This window comes from Oratosquilla oratoria, chromosome 6 (assembly GCF_046742065.1).
Source record: "Oratosquilla oratoria isolate Oo_2021 chromosome 6, ASM4674206v1, whole genome shotgun sequence".
NCBI classification, from domain to species: domain Eukaryota; kingdom Metazoa; phylum Arthropoda; class Malacostraca; order Stomatopoda; family Squillidae; genus Oratosquilla; species Oratosquilla oratoria.
In genome coordinates this window covers 1,361,715-1,377,500 of record NC_134782.1, presented here as the reverse complement: position 1 = coordinate 1,377,500, position 15,786 = coordinate 1,361,715, and the positions used below count along the sequence as shown (strand labels likewise).

Genomic DNA, 15,786 nt, shown 5'->3' with positions numbered 1-15,786 from the left:
CTTCTTGCTCAAACTACGGGAAAATTTCTTACACAATTCTTGGTTATCGTCTTTCGATTTTATTCACCCGACTGAAGAAAAAACTCGTACTCGAAGGGTTAAAAGAGGGCACAGCGGGAAAAAAATATAGAGAGTAAGTCTGCCTCGCGTGTGACTGGGGAGCAAATGTAATAAAATATAAGTGACAATAACTACAGTTTCTCTCTCTCTCTCACACACACACACACAAGTTTATGGCTTGATGTACAATAGTTTATATTTTTTTCTTACACTAAAGATGGAACAAAAACTTAAATAAGGTCGTTTGTAACCGAGGAAATATGGCGAGTAATGTATCACGTTGGGAGGAAGAGGAAGGAAGAAGAGGAGGAGGTGGGGGAGGAGAGGAAGGAGGAGGTGGGGGAGGAGAGGAAGGAGGAGGAGGGGGAGGAGAGGAAGGGGGGAGGAGGAAATTGAGAAGGAAGAGGAGGAGGAGGAAATTGAGGAAGGAAGAGGAGGAGGAGGAAATTGAGGGAGAGAAGGAAGGAAGGAGGAGGAAATTGAGGGAAGGAAGAGGAGGAGGAGAGGAAGAGGAGGAAGGGAAGGGGAGAGGAAGCGAGAGAAAAGAAAAGAGGTAGAGGGATTGCATTTCGTCATACATAGCCAGCACTTCTATCCGAAGAGGCGAGTCACGGAGATAGTCAAGGCGTGATTTAAGGAAGGTGGCCGTTTACAATCGAGAAAATACGACTAACGTGTCAAATGAGGAGAGGTGGGAGGGAGGAAGGAGGAGGAGGAAGAGAAGGGGGGCGGGGAGAGGAAAGGGGAAAACTGAGGGAAACGAAGGAGAGAGGAAGGAGGAAGGATGAGGGGGAGAAGGAAAGGGGAGGAGGGAGGAAAATAACGAGAAAGGGAGAGGGGAATTGTATTTTGTCACACAACCAGCGCCTCTATCCGAAACTGAGTCGCGGAGGTGGTCAAGGTGAAATTTCAGGACAATAGGAAGGATAGAAATGTTAGGTCAGCATTATTACTTGTCTAGAGATTATTCTTCAATAATTATAACAAGTGTTATGTGACTTGGATTAATAGAGATGTCGATTACATCAGACGCGTACTGGCCTGCCTCTCATTCGCTCTGTTGTGAATTCGAATCCCGCAATTTTCTCCAGTTCACAACAGTGACTTAATATAAAAAGAACCGGGCAAAGGTGATGGATTCGGCCGCAGCTATTCAGCGCCTCCTGGTGTAGGCTCGTTACATTTATAAAATTTTCAAAACTACATTAAAATCGTGCAGTCAATACGGGGGAGGGGAAGAAATCGGGAGAAGAGAGATTGTCGTTTTGGACTGTAGTTTAAAAGTGATTCTATTTTTAAGGACAATCTCTTGCCGCTGTCAGTGATAGAGATGGGTAGAGAGATACAGAGATAGAGGGAGAAAGAAGTGAGGGGGGATGGGCAGGATATGGCGAAGCTGAAGTGGAAGAAAGCAAGCATCCCCTCAAATCCACACATTTATTTTCGTTGAAAATTTCCCGCACCGACATACGCGTGAAATTTATCTTCCACAAAAGAATGAAAAATATTCCGAACTCGATGTTTTCCTTCGCCCTGGCGCCAGAGAACCTCAGACTTCTGACTCCCATCGACCAGAGACGCTCCCTCGTACTGCTACTAGCGAAGAATCTCGTCTACGCACCCGTATTGTTCAACATTCAAAACTACATCCACTAGTTTTCTTAACACAAGTAAACATTTGTTAGACAATTCTATATAATGTAAAGATAACGCAATATATGCTATCGTACTTATAGATTGGATCAAGTTAGTTACTTTCAAGAAAGAAACACGCGTGTTCTCGCACGCACACGCGCACGCGCAGCTGACTCATGACGCAGAGATCTCACCGCCGTTCGTTGCTCAGTTCGTTACGCGCATCATTCAACTCTTTTTAAAAATGTCCCAACGGAAAAGCCCCGAGAGGATGAGTGACACATAAGGAATGTGGAAGGAGGAGATCAGGAGTGAAGGAGGAGAGGAGGAAACGAGGAGAATATTAAAGAGTGAGGTTAGACGGGGAAAAGGGGAGGGGACAAGAAAGGAAAAGACTTCGATGAGAGCGTGAGGCAGGATGGAGGAAAATAGACGAGTGAGCTAACTAAGAGGCGCAGGGAGAGCGAGAGAGCAAGACAAGTAAACGAAAAACCGCGATTGTGATGGGCACAGGAGTGTGCAACACAAAGCAGGAAGGAAAAACTGCGTCTGTTGATATTAAGCAACAGTGTTTACATGCCACCGCCCTCGAACAACTACCATTACTCACACCCTTCGCCTGATCCGCCGTCAGGAAGATCCTCCCCTACCCTGCCTTATGGGCGTCCCACTCGATAGCAACGTGACATACTGACGGAGGCAGGCAGGGGCTCCCTGGTTACAGCCCGTGTTGGAACAATTTGTACAAATTTCATTCTAGACTTGTTTAATAACCTTGAGATCACCCTACATGCTGAACACTTCAACGTAACGACGTGACTTTTGAACTGGATTCAGCATCTGCCAGGTAAATTTCATTCAGGAGGGGAGTGGGGCAAAGGTTACCTTAAGTTCCATTTTCCTCGTGATTAAATTTACTGCCTGTCAACGTAAACAAGGTTCTATAATCCAGCACTTCTTTCAACTTTTCAGTTGCCCATCTTTTTAATCGCGTCAACTATTAAGTTGGTACTACGCGTTACGGAGTAGGAGGCGGGCATTAGGAAACTGAGCTACGCGGGCGTGCGTGTGGGCGGGAATAAAGCACTCTCGTCAAGTAAGAGAGTTCTCTCCTTCAAGGAGAACAAGGCGTCGAGGTATTATGTGGATCCGCCAAAAGCTACGCCCCCACTTCTTATTATAGATGCGGATGAGCGGACACGTAGGCACCCCGACGGCAAGGGGCCTACCAGTCATCGCTATTGCACTGCACTGCGACGACCGCTACAATCACATGAAAGGACACTAAAGGTAGTCATCTACGACGCCACAGTCACCAACGACGCCATCGTTACCACACTCGCCACTACCACACCCCCATTCACCAGCGCACTTATTTCCAAAACTAAAGCAACCAACATTATCATATCCATAGTTATCATATCTAAATATTAACATTCTATCACCACCACCAAGACCACATCCATACATATTTCATAAACTACAACCACCAACACTATTTATCATATCGATCGTCATCATATTATTCAGACTAACTTTTTTTGCAACTACCACCTACCCACACACAGCCTGTTGGCCCCGTCCTACACGTGTCCTATTCGTCCGAGCCAACACCTGACGTCTTCCTGGAGAGGTTCCACCTTTTTTATTTCCCCCCCGATCTTCTGGGTGTTTTACTATTCTTGCCACTCAGTTGCCGTCAGGCGATTTTTTTTAAGCCGAGAAAAACCCCTCCCCGGATAGGAAGGGATAGCGAGAACAATATTAATGTCCATAACTTAATTTGCGAAGTTTTCCACACGTCCTTGTATACGATGAAATTATGGCTATGTCGAACGATTTTCTTCGCTTTGAAGGGTGTGGGGGCGTCATTTTAACAGATCAAAGGATGTGACGTCAAGATACACCGTTGACGTCAAACTCTGGTCACTAAAATGACGCAACTCAATTAAAATACACAGGCCATAGACATTACAACATCCAAAATGTTGCCGAAACCTATCGCATTTTACAAAGTATTACAAAGGCGCATGCCGACAGACCTTTTGGTCCATAACTAGGTCGGATGCGAAAAAATATAAAATAAAATATAATAAAAAATAAAATAAAAATTATAATATAAATAATAAAACAAATGCATAGGCAGTTAAATAATAAACAAACAGGTAAATAGTAAATAATAAATTGACAATAAATTAAATTCAAGCAAATAATAAACAGACAAATAATAAAAAACAAACCATATAAAATAAATGGCAGTCATTACAGCATCTTGCTTAGATGTTTATCTAAACGAATCTTAAAGCTCCGAACTGTACTACATTGCACTGCCTCTGCAGGAAGTTTATTCCATTCATTAACTACACGGTTGGCGAAGTTGTTTCTACCCACTTCCAAATTAAATCTATTTCCAGACAGTTTGAGACCATTATTTCTTGTCGGATTCTCAGTGTAAAAATTGTCACTTTTGATGTTGTCAATCCCGTTTAGAATCTTAAAGACCTGTATCAAGTAACCTCTAAGCCTACGCTTTTTTAAGGGAAAAGATTCATACGTTTTAGTCGATTTTCGTATGATTTATTTTTGATATTTGGAATCAGTTTTGTGTCTTTAATGAGATTCGGTGACCATACGGAAACAGCATATTCCAAATGTGGATGAACCGACTATAGCTTGTTAGTGAGAAATGGACTTTTAAAGTAAAACAAAATCGCGCAATCAGTCCTAGAATCTTATTTGCTTTCTCGGAGGCTAAAATACACTGCTTAGATGATTTGAGATCGTTACTGATAATTACCCCAAGATCCTTCTCATTATCCACTTTTGTTAACGGATTTCCAAATAACTTGTAACCGTACGTACTGTTATCTTTACCTATGTGCATAACCTTGCATTTACTTGTGTTAAATTTCATTACCCCATTTTCAGACCATTGCTGTAGTATATCTAAATCTTCTTGAATATCTAATTGATTTAAGTGATCATTTACCATTCCGCATAATTTTGTATCAGCTAATTTGGAGACAATAGATTTTAGTCCGTGGTCTATATCATTTATATATATACTATGAATAGAAGTGGCCCAAGAACGAAACCCTGAGGAACTCCACTCGTAACATTTTTCCATCTAGAAGTTTTGCCATTTAAAACAACAGTTTTCGATCATTCAACCAATTTCTAGTTCAACTAATAGGCAACCACGTATTCCGTGTGAAGCTGATTTAGTAAGTAGCCTTTCATGGGGGACTGTATCAAAAGTTTTTGCAAAGTCTAAATATATTAAATCTAAATTGTTTCTTTCGTCATAATTAGAGATGACTGTTGTAGAATTCGAGTTAGTCACGCAAGAACGTTTCCTTCTGAATCCATGCTGGCTATCATTTATCAAACGGTTACTTTCTACATGATGTCCAATAGCATCTCTGATTATAGTTTCCATCATTTTTCCTATCGATTGAAGTCAAGCTTATAAGCCTGTAGTTCTTTTGTTTCTTTTTGTCACATTTTTTGAATATTGGATTAACGTTAGCTAGCTTCCATTCTCTTGGGACATCTCCGGATATGATGATTTTTTTGAAAATTTCTAATGGAACAACAATCTCATTTTTCATTTCCTTTAAAATTCTTGGATGCTAACCGTCAGGCCCTAGTGTATTAACTTTGACTTTCTCTATACACCTTTTCATTTTTTATTTTGTTATGTTTACCGTAGTAATTTTACCCTAGATTTTTCCCAGGTTTCAGTTTGGAGTTCATTTTGAGGCGTTTCGTTTACGAATACTGAACTAAAATAGTTGTTTTCTAAGAAAAACATACTATACGTCACTTGCCCTAGAAACACTAAAAATAAAACTAATATAAGAGGTCTATAAAAGATTTAATGATTTTGAAGAAAAAACAAATATATTGTTGCATGCTACCGAGAAACATCACATTTTCAAAGCAGTGACAGACTTCGATAATCTATATTTATTTATTCACTTAATGACTTGCCATTTGTATCCATTCACAAATTCCGAACAACGTTTGTCTTTCAGAACCAGAAAGCACCACCACAGGACGACCAAAGGAATCCCGACGACCGACCGGAACTCTGGTTGGCCAAAGAAATAGACGTCGTTGTCGTCGTCGTTGTTGTTGTTGTTGTTGTTGTTGTTGTCGTCGTCGTCGTCGTCGTCGTCGTCGTCGTCGTCGTCGTCCGTGCCCCAGTGAGCCAGAGTCGAACCGGTCCTGGCAGCAGCAGCAGCAGCTACTCCGCTTCCCACAACACACGTGACCCCACTTCCTCCTTCCTCCCCCCCACTCCTCCTCCTCCTCCTTCACTTTCCGTGACCTCTTCCAGCCGCCTCCGCATGACAATGGCAGTTCGAAATCATATTTCGCAAAATTCCCGTTTCGCCAAAAGCCCTGATCCAACTAAAGGGAATTTGGCGAAATGGAAGACATGTTACTGCCCTTTGAATGTGGGCTTCTACTCTCTCCTTCCTTCCTTCCTTCCTTCCTCCCTCCCTCCCTCTCTCTCTACGGGCACGTGCATGGTATTCTGGCTAATGGCACTATTCCATTCTTTTCTTGAAAACAAAAACAGAATTTAACTATTTGGTTAGATCCATCTCTTCACCCTTTCACTACGCTATGCGACTTTAGAGCTTAGTCTAACTGCCGCCAGTAGATTTTATTCATGGAGTCTAGGTTTTGTTCTGGCTGACAAACAGACGATTTTATTCAGCGGAACCTCTATGCAGAGGGCGAGAAATACCAAGATTTCTATATAATTGAGAACATTACCATGAAGTTACATTTTGAATTAATATTTGAATAACTGGTATTTACCAGAAACTATGAAATGAAAAAACCTTCACTGTAAGCATGCCAGACATAGGCCTACCAAAAATAACTAGTGTTCAAGCACGGTTTTAACTATTGGAAGAACACTGCTAGACAGCAAGAGAACACAATATTGCTTTCAAATTTAATATTAACCACTGGAAAAAAATACTTGCTACCACCATATTGGGAATACATGGTCTATAACCTAATGGGTCAAATGAACAATACTGTGGGTAGCCTCACCACTCACGGCCACACATCTATCTTGCGTCAGAAGCCCATATATGCGGCCCACACCCACCTCCAGCATTCGAAACCGCCGAAGGTCACGCCCAAAGAAGAAACCCCGCCCACCTCGCCCTACTTCGAGTCTTGAAGCCTTGAGCCCTACACCGTCAAAGAAGTGACTTAATTTATTTGGAAAGAAACGCTCGCCAGGCAAAGAGGTAACGATGATCGACTGCTCTCCAGTGCCAAGGCCGACCTCTGCGTTTCATTCAATCCAAAGGAAACCGCCGCGGGGTAAAAACTGCCGAACTCCCCTTTTCATAAAAGTACATTTTAATTTCCATTCTGTGTAGCACTAGGCGGTTTCATTAAGCGAGACACTAATAAAATCGCCCAATGGCAGTCACGATAAAAGAACGAATGGCATTTACAAAGATATTCAATCTTAGTCACCAGCATGTTATCTATTATCAAGTCGTCGTCACCACCACCACTGAGGGTGAAGAGCAACAGAACCACATGTGAGCACGTGAACGTTCGAGTGAGTCAGACTGTGATAATCAGCAAGTCAATCTATTGATATGGTGTGTGTGTGTGTGTGTGTGTGTGTGTGTGTGTGTGTGTGTGTGTGTGTGTGTGTGTGTGTTTTGCTGCCCTGGGGACAAAATTTCACCTACGAGGGAGGTACGAGTCACAGGCGGGTCAGACTGAAAGAGGTTCGAAGAAAGGATATGAGGTTCGAAGAAAGGATATTAGGCTCCATTCTTACAACAATGTGTGACTGGTCCGTAGGGGTGAGGGAAAGAGGGAAAGGGAAGAGAGATAGCTACAAGCAGTATAGTAATGTAGTGATACATTGCCAAGCAAAACAGGGAGGGAGGGAAGGACGGACGGGCATGCAAGCTCGCAAGCACGCACGCACACGCACACGCACACGCGCACACGCACACACACACACGCGCGCGCGCGCGCTCGGTGTGACTTTCCCCTCACTATCACCTCCTCCCTCCCTCTCCGTCCCCTCCCGTGCCCGAACCTCCGGGGGCACGTCGACCCCTTGGCCTTGGGCCGGCCCTCTGACCCTCATCCGGCCCTCTGGCTCTGCTCTGCTTTTCTTCCACCCTGCAACCTGCAGCCAGCAGAACATAGTGCAGGTCATACAGGCTACGCGAATACGCAGACGGCGTACAGCACACATAATGAACGAGCAGACATGTGAAGGGATACGTTTGTATGCACATGTGCATGTACGCACGCAAACACTCGTACACGTAAACATACGCACACGCCCGAACAAATTTGAGAGTGTGTGTGTATACTGTCTCAGCAATGCACATAGGTCGGGCCATATACGGGCTTTGAGCTCTCATCCGGGACGGTAATGGCTGTCGATCATGAGACCAACACGTGATCCAAGACCGTGGTGAATGACACACAATGGAATGCCGTGCAATCAGCATTGTTGCAGCGGTCGCGACCTTCCTTGCACGACCGACCGACCGACCGACCGACCGACGGCTGGCTCTTCCTCGTTCTTTCGCTCTCTCTCCTTCCGACTCTTCTTACCATCTTCTCCAGATCCCTTCCCCATGCCTGGTTTCATGTGGGCACCTGTATACCCAGTCTGCCCTCTACCCTTCTATCAGTGTGTGTGTGTGTGTGTGTGTGTTTGTATGTGTGTGTGTGTGTGTGTGTGTGTGTGTGTGTGTGTGTGTGAGCGCGTAAGAGACAGGAGGAAATTAACCCAGAACTGGGACCAATTAACTAATTGAAATATTTGATATAGCTAGAATTTGACGTGATTCTATTGGGTTTTAGAATGAAGTCTCTTAAAATGCTGAAAGATAACTAATTAACCCTTCGAGCATATGGGGGGCTGCTGTTTACCACAGTAGAGGGATTTTATGGAAAACTATCTTAAGAAAACTCATCCTGAATTGGAAAATGAAAATAAATACAAAAAAAAACAAAAACAAATGACTGGAAAAAGACGCTTATGTCGCAATAAATTTTCACCCCCACCTCACTCCGTGTCTCTCTCTCTCTCTCTCTCTCTCTCAAAAGGAGAAAGCGTACTTCCTTACTTCCTCTTATACAAAGAGAAAGCTTCGGAAATACTTCTAGACCTTTCTTTAGCGGCCGTGCGCTGGCCGGCGTGAGTGTGTGCGTGCGTGCGTTCCATCAAATGCGTGTACGTACGTACGTACGTACCTGCGTTAGTTCGGTCATGTGCGAGCGTGCGTGCGTATGTGCGTGTGCTGGACAGACTCGCGGTCAAAGGGTACCAGTGACGTAGACAGGAGTTTGTCACCTCCAACTTTGTTCATAACATTCAAACTGAAAAAACCGATCATGTTTATTGTACACTGACCAGTCCGCCCATAGGAACTCCATGACCATGACCAATTAAATGACATTCTTTTCTCGATAAATGCATTGTTCGTTATAATTAACATTACCGTGTCATGATTACAAATAAATATAAATCATTTGACGTTCCTGAAGGCTGTAGAACATCACGAACGAGTTTGACAGACCCATTAAACATGTTTTGCTTTACTTGAAATAAATATTTCCTATCAATATAATTTTCATGTAATGAAGAATTTATTCGTTAATGTTGCCAAACTGCTGTTGAGTTTTCAGGTCTATCTTCATATATCACCGTTATTATCATCAAGATTGTTATTTTCATTTTTTCATGTAGACGAAGTACTTCGCTTGAATTCCAATTCGGGTTGTCACTATCAAACCAAGATCCAGGGTGACGGCAGCCGTTCCCCCACCCTACACCCCATAACCCTGCGAGGCAATTTAATGCAATATCCCAGTTGCATCGCCGTACCAAATCTAATGCATTCAGAGTCGCGTCTTGACCGATCACGAGGTACCTCTGCTGAGCTAGTGGGAAAAGGACGCCAAGAACTAGTGATGACTTCTTCACTAAAACTAATCTGGAGGTTGAGCCCTTCCTTCTCCACGGCACTACCGAATCTCCACCCGAAAAAATAAATAAATAAACCATAGAAGCAAAATAAAATGCGAAACAAAACTAAATAAAACAAAATAAAATAAATAAAACAAGTCTAATTTCTCGTTTCAGGAGTACCAATTTCATCCAGATTACAGGAGATTCTTTTCACTTTCACAGTACCTAACCCGTTCGGCGTACGCGGTGGTATGGTCACAGTATGCGCGCCTTCACGCCGTTGGAAACCTTTCCAATGCCATAATACAACAGCCCCTCCCTCCCTCCCTCTCCCCTTTCCCTCCACCTCTGGTGCCTGAGGGGGGGTGGGGGGTCGGGTCGGCCTATGCCCAAGGGTCACGAAGGTGACACCGCCTAAGCTTTCCCAAGGCACCGGTGAAGGGGACGACGAGGGAAAAGGTGAGGGGAGTGTGAGGGGACACCGACGTGCCAGGAAGGGGAGAGATGAGTGAAGAAAGATGAACTAAGAGGGGTCACAGGGGGTCAGATAGGAAGGTAGACGGTTGTCGGAGGGTAAAGGGCAGGAAAGGGGAATGGGTGGAGGGGACGGGGAGCGGCCAGGGTAGAGAGAGCGAGAGAAAGAGGAGGGTAGGTGGGGAGGGTAGGTGGGGAGGGTAGTAGGTGGGGAGGGTAGTAGGTGGGGAGGGTAGGTGGGGAGGGTAGTAGGTGGGGAGGGTAGTAGGTGGGCAGGGTAGAGGGTAGGGTAGGTGTGCAGGGTAGAGGGAAGGGTAGATGGGCAGGGTAGAGGGAAGGGTAGATGGGTAGGGTAGAGGGAAGGGTAGATGGGCAGGATAGGGAAGGGTAGATGGGCAGGATAGGGAAGGGTAGGTGGGTAGGGTAGAGGGGAGGGTACGGGGACAGGCTAGAGGGTAGAGTAGGGGTCAGGGTAGAGGGGAGGGTAGGGGTCAGGGTAGAGGGGAGGGGAGGGGGTAGGAGGTACGGGCAGAGTAGAGGGGAGGGTAGGGGGCAGGGTAGAGGGAAGGTTAGGGGGCAGGGTAGAGGGGAGGTTAGGGGGCAGGGTAGAGGGGAGGGCAGGGGGCAGGGTAGAGGGGAGGGCAGGGGGCAGGGTAGAGGGGAGGGCAGGGGGCAGGGTAGAGGGGAGGGCAGGGGGCAGGGTAGAGGGGAGGGCAGGGGGCAGGGTAGAGGGGAGGGCAGGGGGCAGGGTAGAGGGGAGGGCAGGGGGCAGGGTAGAGGGGAGGGCAGGGGGCAGGGTAGAGGGGAGGATAGGAGTCAGGGTAGAGGGGAGGATAGGAGTCAGGGTAGAGGGGAGGATAGGAGTCAGGGTAGAAGGGAGGGTAAGGGGGCAGGGGGCAGGGTAAAGGGAAAGGTAAGGGTCAGGGTAGAAGAGAGGGTGGAGGTTAGGGGTCAGGATAGAGGGGGGGTAGGGGACAGGGAAGAAGTGAAGGCAGGAGTCAGGGAAGAGGGGAAAGGAGGAGAGGGAGAATAAGGGAGAGGAGGGGAGGGGGAAGAGGGGAGATGAGGGAAGGGGAAAATAGGAGGCACGGAAGGGGAAGGGGAAGGGGGACGGGGCACAGGTGAAGGTGAAGGAGGAAGACAGTTGGTATAGGGGAGGTAAGGCGACACAGGAAGGCGGAAGAAGTGGGAGGAGAGACGAGGATGACAAAAAAAGAGGGAGGGAGGGAGGGAGGGGGAGAATGAGGGAACGGGGACGGAGAAAGGGTCTAAGCGAGTTCGGCGCTCAGGGGGGAAGGGGACGAGGAGGACGAGGGGGAGTAGTAATGAATCTAGGGCGGGAAGGAGTGTGGAGGTGGCGGGGTGGTGACTGGGAGGTAAGGAGGTAGGTAAGGGAGGGAGGTAGGTGAGGGAGGGAGGTAGGTGAGGGAGATGAGGGAGGGAGGTGAGGGAGGGAGGGAGGGAGTGAGGGAGGGAGGGAGGGAGGGAGGGAGTGAGGGAGGGAGGGAGGGAGGAAGGGAGGGAGGTATGGAAGGAAAAGAGAAAGAAAATGGAAAACATAAGAGGCAGGAGAGAAGGAGGTGGGAGAAATTGGCGAGAGGGAGAGGAAGAGGCAGCTGAGAGAAGGGAGCTGGTGAGGAGGAAGAAGAGGCAGACGAGAGCGAGGAGGAAGAGGCAAGGGAGAGGAAGAAGAGGCAGGCCAGGAGGACGAGCAGGAGGAGGAAGACGAGGGGGAGGCAAGCGAGAGGGAAGAAGATAAGGATATACTAATACAAGGTCAATAGTCTTCTCGACTGTAGGTGCCCAAAAACCAACTTGTCACCCATGTTAAACCACCCCCTCTCCCCTAATCCTCACCCCAACTCGAAAGATGTAGCTGGTCAATACGTTTGCGACGAAAGGTCAAAGACACAGAGTCAGACAGACAGACAAGAGTTACAGAAGACCCACATGATGCGAATTCCTGTATTCGCGTCACCCATGTTTCTCAGTCGGAGGAGGGAGATGAGGAAGGGGAGGGGAGAGGGATGTAGGGGAGGGGAGAGGGATGTAGGGGAGGGGAGAGGGATGTAGGGGAGGGGAGAGGGATGTAGGGGAGGGGAGAGGGATGTAGGGGAGGGGAGAGGGATGTAGGGGAGGGGAGATGGATGTAGGGGAGGAATGCAGGGGAGTAAGGGGAGGGGGATGGGAGGAAGGGGAGGGGAGGGAGTAAAGGGAGGGGAGGGAGGAAAGGGAGAAAGGGGAGGGGAGGGGAGAAAGGGGAGGTGAGGGAGGGAAGACGGATGCAGTGGATGGGAGGGAGGCGGGGGGGAGAGGGAAGGAGCGGGGAGAGGAAGGAGGGAAAGCAGGGAGAAGAGGAGAAGAAGAGAGAGGAGGGGGAGAAGGGAGAGAGAAGGGGGAAGAAGGGAGAGGGAGGGGGGAAGGGAGAGGAAGGGGGAAGAAGGGAGAGGAAGGGGGAAGAAGGGAGAGGAAGGGGGAAGAAGGGAGGGGGAGAAGGGAGAGGGAGGGGGAGAAGGGAGATGAAGGGGGAAGAAGGGAGAGGGAGGGGAAGGGAGAAGGGAGAGGGAGGGGGGAGAAGGGAGAGAGGGAGAGAAGGGAGAGGGAAAGGAGGGAGAGGGAGGGGAAAGAAGGGAGAGGGAGGGGGAAAGAAGGGAGAGGGAGGGGGAAAGAAGGGAGAGGGAGGGGGGGGGAAAGAAGGGAGAGGGAGGGGGGAAAGAAGGGAGAGGGAGGGGGGAAGAAGGGAGAGGGAGGGGGGAAGAAGGGAGAGGGAGGGGGGAAGAAGGGAGAGGGAGGGGGGAAGAAGGGAGAGGGAGGGGGGAAGAAGGGAGAGGGAGGGGGGAAGAAGGGAGAGGGAGGGGGGAAGAAGGGAGAGGGAGGGGGGAAGAAGGGAGAGGAGGGGGGAAGAAGGGAGAGGGAGGGGGGAAGGGAGAGGGAGGGGGGAAGAAGGGAGGCGGAGGTGGGAGGAAGGGAGAGGGAGGGGGGAGGAGGGGAGAGGGGGGGGGGGAGAAGGGAGATGAAGGGGGAAGAAGGGAGATGAAGGGGGGAGAAGGGAGAGGGAGGGGGAAGAAGGGAGAGGGAGGGGGGAAGAAGGGAGAGGGAGGGGGGAAGAAGGGAGAGGGAGGGGGGAAGAAGGGAGAGGGAGGGGGGAAGAAGGGAGAGGGAGGAGGAAGAAGGGAAAGGGAGGAGGAAGGACGGGAGGGAGGAGGAAGGAGGGGAGGGAGAGGGAGGAGGAAGAAGGGAGAGGGAGGAGGAAGAAGGGAGAGGGAGGGGGGAAGAAGGGAGAGGGAAGGGGGGAAGAAGGGAGAGGGAAGGGGGGAAGAGAGAGGGAGAAGGGTAAGAGGAAGGGAAAGGGGGAAGAAGAAGGGAGAGGGAAAGGGGGAAGAGAGAGGGAGGGGGGAAGAAGGGAGAGGGAGGGGAGGGAAGAAGGGAGAGGGAAGAAGGGAGAGGGAAGAAGGGAGAGGGAAGAAGGGAGAGGGAAGAAGGGAGAGGGAGGGGGAAGAAGGGAGAGGGAGGGGGAAGAAGGGAGGAAGGAGAGAAAGTGGGAGGACGGGGAGTGGGAGGACGGGGAGAGATGGGATGGGGAGAGGGAGAGATGGGATGGGGAGAGGGAGAGATGGGATGGGGAGAGGGAGAGATGGGATGGGGAGAGGGAGGAGGGAGAGGAAGGAGGGGGAGAGGGAGAGGAAGGAGGGGGAGAGGGAGAGGAAGGAGGGGAGAGGGAGAGGTAGGAGGGGAGAGGGAGAGGAAGGAGGGGGAGGGGGAGAGGAAGTAGGGGGAGGGGGAGAGGGAGAGGAAGGGGGGGGAGGGGGAGAGGGAGAGGAAGGAGGGGGAGAGGGAGAGGAAGGAGGGGGAGAGGGAGAGGAAGGAGGGGGAGAGGGAGAGGAAGGAGGGGGAGAGGGAGAGGAAGGAGGGGGAGAGGGAGAGGAAGGAGGGGGAGAGGGAGAGGAAGGAGGGGGAGAGGGAGAGGAAGGAGGGGGAGAGGGAGAGGAAGGAGGGGGAGAGGGAGAGATGGGATGGGGAGAGGAAGGAGGGGGAGAGGAAGGAGGGGGAGGAAGGAAGAGGGAGAGGAAGGAGGGGGAGAGGAAGGAGGGGGAGATGGAGAGGAAGGAGGGGGAGATGGAGAGGAAGGAGGGGGAGATGGAGAGGAAGGAGGGGGAGATGGAGAGGAAGGAGGGAGAGAGGGAGAGGAAGGAGGGGAGGAGGGAGAAGGAGGGAGGAGGGGGAGAGAGTGAGAGGAAGGAGGGGGAGAGGGAGAGATGGGATGGGGAGAGGGAGGAGGGGGTGAGGGAGGGAGGGAGGAGGGGGTGAGGGAGGGAGGGAGGGGAGGGACTCGACAAGGGCGAGGAGTGAATGAATGGGCAAGACCGAGGAGATAGGAGGATGAGGAACAAGACAACGCAGGAAGAGGAAGCGGAAGAAATAAAAGAGGGAAAAAGAGGGAGAGAAGGCTGGAAAGAGGATAAAGAGATGAGGATGTATTTGTAGGGTCACTGAAAAAAGAAGAGGGAAAAGAGTCTGATAGTCATGTCTATGTGGACGGTCCACAAGGGGAAGAAGGAAGAATCAAATGGAAGTGTAAAATTATAGAGAAAGAAATTTAAAATTACAGGCGACATATTTTGAGGAACGGGAAAGGGAAAGAGGAGGGGAATGGGGAGGGGGAGGGGAAAGGGGCGGGAGAGGGGGGAAGGCAGGGGGAAAGGAAGTGGAGGAAAAAGTAATGATGGAGAGGAAGTTGGGGAAGAAATGAGGAGGAAGAGAAAGAGGAAGAGGAAATGGAGTATGACGAAGTGACGGAGGAAGTGGAGGAGTAGGAGGAAGAGTTGGAAAAGGAATAGGAAGAGGAGGAAGAAGAGAAGTCGACGACGAAGTGGGCGGGAGGACGGGAGGGCGGGCGGGCGGGCGGTGCTGCGTACGTGCGCCGGGGTGGTCCACCTCACCCGTGGGTTCGCGCAGGGCAGCGAGGCGAGGCAGACGGGCAGATCGGGCACGTTACTGCACACTCACGCCCGCCCGCCCGCCCGCCCGCCCGCCCGCCCTCACGCCCGTAATGGCTGGCAAGCTCGATCGTTAAATTCCTGCTCGCGTTTCTGATGACCTTGCGAGGAGAGAATTATTATAATATATATTCTGGTCGCTGTGACCGGGTAAGGCGACCGAAGCTGGCTCGATCTCGCTCTCTTTGCTAAACCGAACAACATTGACAGATTATCTCCCGAGATAAAAGATCATCTGCTGACTTGCCAGCGCGCGCAGCTCGGGGCTCCCGCCACTGCCGATGCAATGAGCTCAATTCGTACCGCCACGGCCACCATTTGAGACATCGGTTATGAACGTCACAAGACGAAGACCACCAAACAACTATAACCTTATAGTTCTTATGCTTATGTGGTGGGGATTATGACAGGGGAAGCATAGATGTTAAGTGGGTGAGTAGGTGGGTGAGTTGGTGGGCGGGTAGGTGGGTTCTGGGCAGGGACTAATCACCAACCCTCTCCCACCCTTGATCAGGGGTCCCCAAGTCTATTCACGTTTTCACCACGACAACTCTCAAAACTGCAGAGATTCCAGTAGCTGTATCGACCGACGTCACAACAACAGCTTCACTGCGGCTGAAACAACATCAACAG

The 15,786-nt window shown here is 49.6% G+C and overlaps 1 protein-coding gene across 3 annotated transcripts in view; it reads right to left on the bottom strand.

The window, feature by feature from the left end:
• Nucleotides 1-15,786, bottom strand: part of Jupiter (microtubule-associated protein Jupiter) — a 131,734-nt gene that overhangs the window by 46,550 nt on the left and 69,398 nt on the right. The window lies entirely within an intron of this gene.